The 10078-nt window shown below is 32.6% G+C and overlaps 1 pseudogene; it reads right to left on the bottom strand.

Moving 5' to 3' along the window:
- Positions 1-771: 771 nt before the first annotated feature.
- LOC117916653 lies at positions 772-7800 on the bottom strand (annotated as a pseudogene).
- Positions 7801-10078: the final 2278 nt, after the last annotated feature.

Below are 10078 nucleotides of genomic sequence, written 5' to 3'. Positions count from 1 at the left end.
AAATATTTATGAATATATTATTATCTTTATGTTTCTAACATATGTTAAAACAATATATAATATATATATATATATATATATATATATATATATATATATATATATATATATATATATTTATAAAAGATATAATCTATGATTTTATTATAATGTTATTATTCTTGTTTTATTAAAAACTATTTATCTTTTAATTTATTTATAATTAAAAAAACTATTTTCATTTTTAATAAGACTTGAATTGAAATTAATTTATATTATATAAAGTGAATTTACAAAATTCATCCATGATGGTTTTTTACAAAAAAAAAAAAAAAATCTATATTTTTATACCAAATTTTAAATAATAAATAACACAAAAATTCAAGATAATTATTAAAAAAAAAAAACTTATATATCTTATAAAAAAAATAAAAAGTATATGATATAATTATGCTTGGATACTTTTTACTTAAAATTTAAAAAGAAAATGCATATTATAATATAAGATAATAAATATTATAAAAACATTAAATCAAGTTCGGTTAACATTGGCCCAAGCCCAACCCAAATTGAGCTCAGGTGAAGAAAACGTAACCCAAGCTTAACCCAAGTAATGAAAATGTTTGCCTAATTTCAACCAAACATCAAGTTGGGGTTCGAGTTGAGTCAAGCCAACCCATCCAAGTTGCATCCTAGGTATAATAAATAGTAAAATAGAGAAAAATAGTTAGAAACAACCACAAAAAAAAGGAGAAAAATAGAAGAAGCAAGCAGCTCGTATAAACAAAGACAAAAACCCAAAAAGAATTTTCAAAAGAATAGAGGGAAGATGGCGCAAGCAATGCACATTCATGAGTTGCCTTCAGTACACAACTTTTGCTTCACTTGTCCAAAATTTCAGGGAGTAACTAGAAATATTGCATTTCCATTCCTACACAGGTTTTACTATCACTCACCAATGTACATAACGCCCTAACTACTTGCCCCCCCACCCCCAATTTTGGTGGTGGGGTTTTGCAGTTTGGGACCATAATAGCAGCAGCAGCAGCAATAATCAGTTACTGCAAGAAAAATGTCGAAAGCAGCAGCCCCATGAACCCCCCCGTGAGGATAGCCTGAACAGTTGGGGAAGCTACCAAAACTTTGGTCTGAGGAGATACATATTTTAGAAAGTAACTGAACTTGTTCTCCGAAGCTGGTACTTTGGTTCTGTCGATGATTCACATGGAAACATTTTCTCCACTTCCTATACAACAGAATTGTAGAGAAACCAAAACTCAGTCTCTACAAGAAATTATTAAAAAAGGAAAAAGAATGTAGAAGATCGGTGGCGGTGACAGAAATCTTGAAGAATAAGAGTAAAAAGCAATTTCTAAAAAATGAAATAAATAAAGACAAACAGATAACATAACATTACGGGAGAGGTCTTCCATTTCTCTGTCTAATACACAATGTATCCACTGTAGCTAGTAATTCTATAGCAGGAAAAAGTCTTGCACCAGATGATAAATTCTATGCAATCTCAACAACAATAGTACAAGTAAACCCATTAAACTTACTCGATGCTTGTGATGCCCTGATCCTTCAATTTTACCCAATGTACTCATGCCAGCATGACATGACATGGGTGTATGGGATCTTTGTCAAGCACTCTTATTTTACTTTGGTTGTGGCTGTTTATTTTCATTAATATCTTTTTATTCTTTCAGCTTTCTTAGTAATAATTATATTAGAAAAGAAGAACTAACTAAAAAGTGAATTTTTTGCTAGAATATTTAGGGATATTAGGAAAAAAAAAAATAGATTAGAAGGAAGGAAAAGATGGGAGCTTTTAAAAAGACATCTTCGATTCCAATTTATTTTTAATTGATTTTTCTTTTATCATGCCATATCCTAGTACTTATGCCCATTGTTTGAATCCTTTTTAGCCGAGTCCCCATATCTTCAAATTTGAGCTGTCAAGGATCAAATACCCAAGCATATACCCGCATCTAAAACTCATACCCAAACCCATGCAACATAGTTCAATGCAATCTTGATATAAATAAAAAAAAAGGAAGAAAAACCAGGATAATAATATGATTTCTAGTCTTCAATAAAGAAAATGTTGGCAGAAAAGAAACACGCAAGAGGTCAAAGGGTAGCAGTGCTACTAAAGCTCAGAAGGTAGCTTCCAACTGAAGCTCACACATTAAAATCAGAATTGTGCTTAAAAGACATCCTTCAAGAGCACTTCAAGAAGATAAGCCATCATAAAGACAGGAAACCCTGGCCCTGAACCAAAGGAAAAGGTAAAAGTTGAGGTTAAAAACTCTCTCTCTCTCCTAAGCTTTTTCATAGACGAGTTCAACAAAAGCAGAAATTAACTCTTCATTCTAAAACATTACCAGATTCATACAACATGACAGCTAAGTCATCTACATAGAACAAGAGTATGAGATGGGAATTCAGGTCCATGAATCCCTGACATGTTGCCATTTCTTACCATGAACTTAGAATGACTGATGTGAGAAACAGCCTATACAAAGAAGAAAGAGGTAGGAGCAATTAGCTGCCTGCCTCAAACTGCTTCTAATGTTGAGGGTTCCAGATTTTAGCATCATTCAAACAAGAGTTGATCCATACATGAAAATAGATGCCTGGAACTCAGTTTTTCCCTAAGCATATAAACCCACCAGAAAAACTAATCCAATATATATATAAGCACCTAATGTGAGCAAACCTCTAGTGACAGCCCACAGGTCAACCCAAAAGCATAAAAAAGAGAGAAAAACAAGTCTTTATGACAATCTTGCCTTATCAATAGAATCAAGAACATATAAGCAACCCTCCCCTACATATATCCCCATACTCATAAGAGATACACCACAGATAGCATCTTCCTCCTAGAGGAGTGAAATAATCAGATCCTTGTCCTAGCATTGACAACAAGCAGACAGCCATACTTCATGAGCCACTGAGAAGCTCAGACTAAAGGTACCTTTTTCCTTATCATAGGGAAGATAATTCTCTTGTTAAAAACAGATATACATGGTTTCTACTTGTTTTCAAGGTTTCTATATGAGTTTGTTGGGGGCAAAACAAGGTTAGATCCCAAAGATGAGGGATAATTAAAAGGAATTCTCTCTTACTGCCTTATTTCTACCTTACTTGCAGGGGAGAGGAATGCCTATCCTACTTTCCTCCCCCTCCCTCTCTCCCTCTGCCCTCAGTTTTTTCGTAGTCATATTTAACTAAATCAGAAATTAATTCCCCAACCTAAAATAGTTCATGATCCATGCACATGACAGCTATGGCTCAATTAGTGGAAACCTGGGCAAAGACTAGCAATCATCTGCATAAAACAAATAAATAAATAAATAAAGTTGGAAGAGATGGAGATTCCTGTCCACGAAACCCTGACATGCAGCCATTTCTTATTTTGAACTCCAGAAAGACTGATGTAGGATACAGCCAACAAAAGAAGAAAACCAATAGGTTCCCTTGTCTCAAACTGCTTACAAGGCTAAGGGATCCAGATTTTCTCTATTTTAAAGAACAGTCAACCACAAAATTGAACTAAAACAGTATAAAATTTAGCCATATGGATGGAAATTGAAGTCTTTCAGGGTTTTATACAAGAAAATCCCAATCAATTCCACCCTAGCCGTTTCATACCAATTTTGCAGGTCATGATCTCCAACTTTTGCTTCTTTTTTCTCAGTGTCTGGGTGGTTTTGTTATTAGTTATCATTAACATCGCCACTAATTCAGCTCTGAAAAGTAGCATAGTCATCCTTGTCAAATAAGTTCATCATAAACACATGAAACTATTTTTTCACAAACCCCAAGTGAGCCTAATTATAGTTATCGGGTTTTAGTTATCATTCAAACAAGGGTTGAGCATAGGCAATAACAAACCTAGCCTAACACGACCTATATGCCCACTGATCCCTGCACAAAAGCAACATAGGTACCTAGAAATTGCATTTTTGGTAAGCAAATAAATCCACCAGAAAAACTAATCTAATTCATGAAGTTACATGCAAAAGAGCACCTAAAGGGGGGAAATCCCAGTGACATAGGAAGCATATGCAAGTCATCCCAAATCCCAAATCCCAAATCCCAAGCATAAAAAAATAGAGAACCAAAGCCCTATGACAATCCTGCAGTATCAATAAAATAATAACATATAAGCAAACTCTCAACTACAGAATCCCAAATTCAAAAACAAAGAAGCTAGTCTTTAAAAACTAACCACCACAGCTCTGCCCCTCAAAAATACTCCAGTTTCTTTCCAAATGCACCAAAAATTTTCTGGTTACATGATATGACTATAATTTCCAAAGCATAAAAACCATATCAAAATAATAAGCTTAGAGTGTTGGAAGATTCCTTTGGTAATCTATACATCAAATGAAATGTATAATTAAAAAATGCATTATACATCTAGTATAATAATTCAAACAACAGGCCATAGATTATGCATGAAGAAGAAACTCTCCAAAAACAATCTACATTACAACAAATGTCCATCACTAATACTCTTATTTTATTTCAAATTTTGCAGAGCACTAAAACAAGCACAACTGAACATAAATTCTCTCACAGTTTAAGAAACATATTCTACATAGTTACTATAAAAAACATTCAAAACATCATATTCAGTTTCAAAATAATTAGTAACAGCCAACAGCACAGCTAAGTAGTTGCATGCCAGTGCTCACATATCATATCAACTTTATATAAATAGTTATATTTTGTCAATAAACATCCTCATACACATGCTTAGAAGAAGCATCTTTAAAGGCAAATAAGAGTCAGAATATTAATAAAAAGGAGCATCTAAAAAGGAAAGAGGGTGCAAACCAAGGATGGAGGGAGTATATAAGGAGCAACAAAATCCAGCCAAAACAAAGAAATGAAAATACAATAATTAAAAAAACTGGTTTTAACCCTATCAATAATGTCTATAAAATCTAAAAAGGGCCAATTTCTCTACGCCTAAGGAATTCCATCAACCAAACATAAAAAAGAAGAAAAAAAAATCCATCTTTCAACAACAAAAACAAGACACCCTTGGCCTTCAAAGGTCCTTCAACTTCTCTCTTTTCAAGTACACACTAACAGACACAAGGCCAACCTCCCAGCCTTCCTTTTGCCCTTACCAATAAAATTACCATGCCAACAAAACCAGAGTTAAAAGAAACACTTCTTAGGAGAGAAACCCACTTCTGAGAATAATAAAAAAACTTTTTCTAAAAATTAAAAGGAAATTTTGAAAACCTTTCAAACACTTTATGAGGAGACTCATTAACTGAAAGATTTTCCTACAATAAATTCTTCTTAATTTCTGAAGAATATGTTTCTAAATTTTCAAAATATATATACAAGTCTTTAAATCATTGATGCTATTTTTACGATTTCCTTGAATGCTATTTTTATGATTTCCTACCGATTTGTGTATGCCCAACATTGTTTATAAGAACAAAGTAAATTAAAATGAAATGATAGCATACATTCAACATCATTCCTTTATAGGAATCTTATGAAATGACCCAAGAATTTTCAAACTGTTCTTTGGCATCAAACCCCTGATATCTAATTCAATCATGCTTCCAGTTTCCATTGCCAATATTTTCCAGTTTCTGTTTCCCATATCCTCTGCCATCTCTGTTTCCCAAAAGTTGCAACTAACATTTAAGCTAGTTCCATGCGAATGATAAAAAACACAAGTCAACAAAGTATAATCAACATATAATACTTTATGAATAGATAGTAATACAGAGTTCATAATTGTTGTATCTTTTCAATAGCCAATATGAAGGGTTCATGACCTCACCTGTCAGGAAAAGCTATCAGACTGATTAGCTCATGTAATTTGGGGTGCAGCCAAGGTGAATTTGTTAATATCAATACAAAGAAGCCATAAAACTAAAAGTCATACTATTATTCATCATGGCCTAAATTAATCAAAGTGGGTATAAAATACAAATGCATCAATTACTTAACCAACCAAAAGTTTCTTTATGAATAAATTTTTTTATAAAAAACAATAAATAAATGATAGTAAAGACAAAGCAAAACACATTAAATCAAAGTCTATGTGAAAGAACCAAATGCAGAACACAAGATAAATAAAAGATCCTTACCTTCTCTTTCTTGAGCCTTACATTCTCTTCCTCTAATTGTGAAACCTTACTAACTAGCTCATTATGATAAGCCTGTGCATCACCACACATGAATCTGTTAAGGTCACGGATTAACATAAGAACTTAAAAATAATAACAGCTGCAAGTTTCAGAAAAGAAAAAGGAGGAAGCGCCTTTGAGAGCCAACCTGTTTTCTGGCTCGTGACCGTGCAGCAGATTCTCGGTTCTTAATCTTTCTCTTTAGCCGCCTTTCAACAGTCTTTTCCATCGAAGCATCCCTTTTATGCCCTGTAATTGATGTGTCTGATAATGTGCCAACAGAAGGGGAAGGCGACAAGCCCATTTGCTGTGGAAAATTCGGTGGGGTCACCACACCGACTATTTCCAACCCTTTCACAAAAACTGCCGCTTTGACCAAGAAGTCCTCCAACTTCATTTCACCAAGAGTAGGCTCTCTCACCTGACCTTTGATGTCATCACCACATTTCTTCTTCTCTCCTTGTTGGATATCACTCCACACCTCTTCCACAGTCTTCTCACTCAATGCCTGAGCTATCGTTAGGCTAGCCTGTCGTTGCAGAGAAATCTTTGAAGAAGCATTATCAATGTCCGCACTAACACATTGATTTGCATCGGCCATCCACACATTTAAGAAGCTCGTCAACATTCATGCTGCCCAATGGTTTGCCTAAGTCTCCCAATTGATTCTCAACTTCATCTAGGGTGAGGCTATACCATGAGCTTTGCCTTACCAATTGACCACCCACTTGAGAACCCATTGTCTGAATCTCCATTCACCAAGACTTCACCACCAAACTTATCAGAGTAAAAATCATCTCAAATCATGACGCCATAACTAAAAACCCTATGTATACTTCCTTTATTCTTAATCACAAACAAACACGCCCAAACCAGCCTAAAGCTAATAAACCACACTCCACACTGTAATTAACAAGACATCCAGACAAATGCAACAAACCCATATAAAATTTTTCCCCCAACTCTTGACATTGTAATTAAGAAAAGTACACACAGAAATGCAGCAAAGCCATTTCCTTAAAACCCGAAAGATCATTCATTTCCAACCGTCAACATTGTAATTAAGAAAACTACACAGATATTCAACAAACCCATAACCTTAAAACCCAGAAAGATCGTATTTTTCAATTCAAACCATCCCAAACAGAGGAAGATGACATCATTCCAGATACATACATACTCAAACAATAGTCAAATGCACAGATCAAAATCAAGAAACATAAAAGAAATAGACAGTGGACTTACAAAGTTCATCCACAAGAACCAGCAAAACATGAGGGCATTGTGCAAAAAACAAAGATGGAGATTCTCATGAGAAGACAAAGGAATAGAAATCCAGAATCTATTGCCCCAGAAAACTCCTCAGAAACGATGGGAAAATTCTCTTATGCCCCCCACAAAATGAAATTACCTGGCTGAGGATCTGATCTGAATCAATCTCTATTTTTTTTTCCTTCCCCTTATTTTCCCCTCTCTTTTCACGGCTGGGATTCACCGGACTGCAAAAGGGGCAAAAGGGTCAGAAACGAAATTCCATCACTACCTTCCTCCATGGCATTTTGATCCACGGCCCGGCAGAGCCAGGGAGCCTGAATTGGATACAGTCAGGCCTAGGGTTTCTAACAGTGCACCATCTTCTGATAGTGGGTTACATCAGGATTAGAGGGTAATATGGTAATTTAATCAGGATTTAGTTGAGGGCTGAGAGCAATGAACGTATCATCACAAGGCCATTTGAATTTTTGACTTGCTAATAAGTCCAAAACGCCTTTGTCATCGGGAAAGTAATTGAAGAGTCAAATGTTTAGTATTAGTTTTGCGCCAATACATTCAAAATCTTATGTCTCCAATTAAATTATCTTATCACCTTATTACAATTTAATATAAATCATTAAATAATAATAAAATTGAATTAAAAATAAAATCCAAATAAAAACTAAGGACCCATTTCGACCATGTTTTCTTATACTTGTTTTTAAAAATTGTTTTCAAGTTAAATAAAAAAAAATAGTTTTTTTAGTGTTTTATAAAAATAAGGATATTTGGCAAGTTGTTTTCCAAAAATAAAAAACAAAAAATTCATTTGCACAAGTTGTTTTTAGAAATAATTTTTTGTTTTGATTTTGTAAAAACCTTGCAAATTCAATTTACATAATATAAATTAACTTTAATCTAGTCTTTATTAAAAATGAAAATAGTTTTAAAATTACAAATGAATTAAAAAATAATTTTTAGAAAAACATGAATAATAATATTATAATAAAATCATAAATAATATTATTTTATTATATGTTAGAAACATAAGGCAATTAACATCTTCATAATTTTTTTTTTCTATTCAAAATGAATAATGATAATTTAAAATAATAATTTTTAACAATATTTTATTTAAAATAAATAATGAATAAAGTTTAATTTTTTTTAATACGTAAATGAGTTAAGTTTTTTTATTTCATATACATAATACTTTAAAATGTTTTGATTTAATTTACAATTAATTAGATCAGTTTTTTTTAATTCAAAATTATTCTTAAAAATTTTAAAATTCATTAAAGAATTTAAATTATTAATTATGTTTTACTTAAGTTATAATTTATTTACGTAAATTCAAAATATATATTTGTGTGTATAGGAGAAACAATAAAGTTATAACTCATAATACATCAATTTTGATCTATTATTATTATTTTTTAATAATTAGATCTATTTTTTGACTTCCAAATTATTTTTAAAAATTATTAAACTCATTAATAAATTTAATACAAAATATCACTTGATTTTAAATTCATTTTTATGGTGAGAAAATTTAAGTACAATTGACTTTCTATAGTGGGGTGTTGAGTCAACTTTAAAATTGGATTATAAAAAAACAGGTACATCTTATGAGTTTCAATGATCCTTGCTTGAGCTCATATTCTTTGATGGTTTAGTTTATGAGGGTGGAATGGATTTTTAGTTACTTATGTGTATAAGGGCATTTGGTAATTACACAAGTTTGCACAAAGGTAAGTGAACGACATCTTTGGACTAGGCTAATTGATTAATTGAAGTCCTATTAGATTAATCAATTAACAACCTTTCTAGGCTAAATAAAGTGACTTGAGTTCATGGTGGGCTCAAATCACTAAAGTCCAATAAGAAACCTATAAATACCCTTCTTAAGGGTTAAAGCTTCAATCTTGTTGCCACTCTTTTCAGTCCATAGAGAGAAAACCCCAGCCTGGAACCTTGAGATCTTGACCATCTCAACGCCTAAACTCAAGGAGGAGTCATCAAGTGGAAAACTACTGCATTTACGAGATTTACTATGACTTTGGAGTATTTTACACTAATTGGAATTGATCTAGAAACATTTGGATCATAGGTATGCGACATTTTTCTCCAGATCTATGTTTCTTGTAGTAATAATATTGTTTTTTGAATATCAAGTTTTATGTTGCGATAGATTTAGAGAGCTTAAGACAGATTTTCATGAACCTTAATGATCTAGGGCTTATGAATGAAGCAATTCAAGATTTCTCAACAACTAGTATAAGAGCCCCAGGCTAGGTTCTTGATTTTTATATCCATTCTAGGGTGTGTTAACTTGTTTTTGTAGGGCATGTTTATTCATTCCATGGCCTAAAGGGATGAATGCATGTGAAATCGTTATTATTTATACTTTTTGAATGCATATGAAAAACTATTTTTTGCATTGATTGGCTTCACATTTAGGAGCATTGGTTTTTTATGTTTTGATGTAAAAATCAAGTTTTTGTTTTTAGACAGATTATAAGCTCCATTTTGGGGGAGCATAAGATTTTTCTCTTTGTAAAATTCCGATTTTTATTCATCTTTGGTAACCCAAAAGTAAAGATCGAAGCTTCATTGCATTCATGAACATCCATAACATGGAAAATAGTTTGAAAAGGTAAGTTTTTTTATGGAAC

The sequence above is a fragment of the Vitis riparia genome, chromosome 6 (assembly GCF_004353265.1).
Source record: "Vitis riparia cultivar Riparia Gloire de Montpellier isolate 1030 chromosome 6, EGFV_Vit.rip_1.0, whole genome shotgun sequence".
Classification (NCBI taxonomy): domain Eukaryota; kingdom Viridiplantae; phylum Streptophyta; class Magnoliopsida; order Vitales; family Vitaceae; genus Vitis; species Vitis riparia.
Note: the sequence above shows the minus strand (reverse complement) of the source record. Positions and strands in the feature narration are given on the sequence as shown.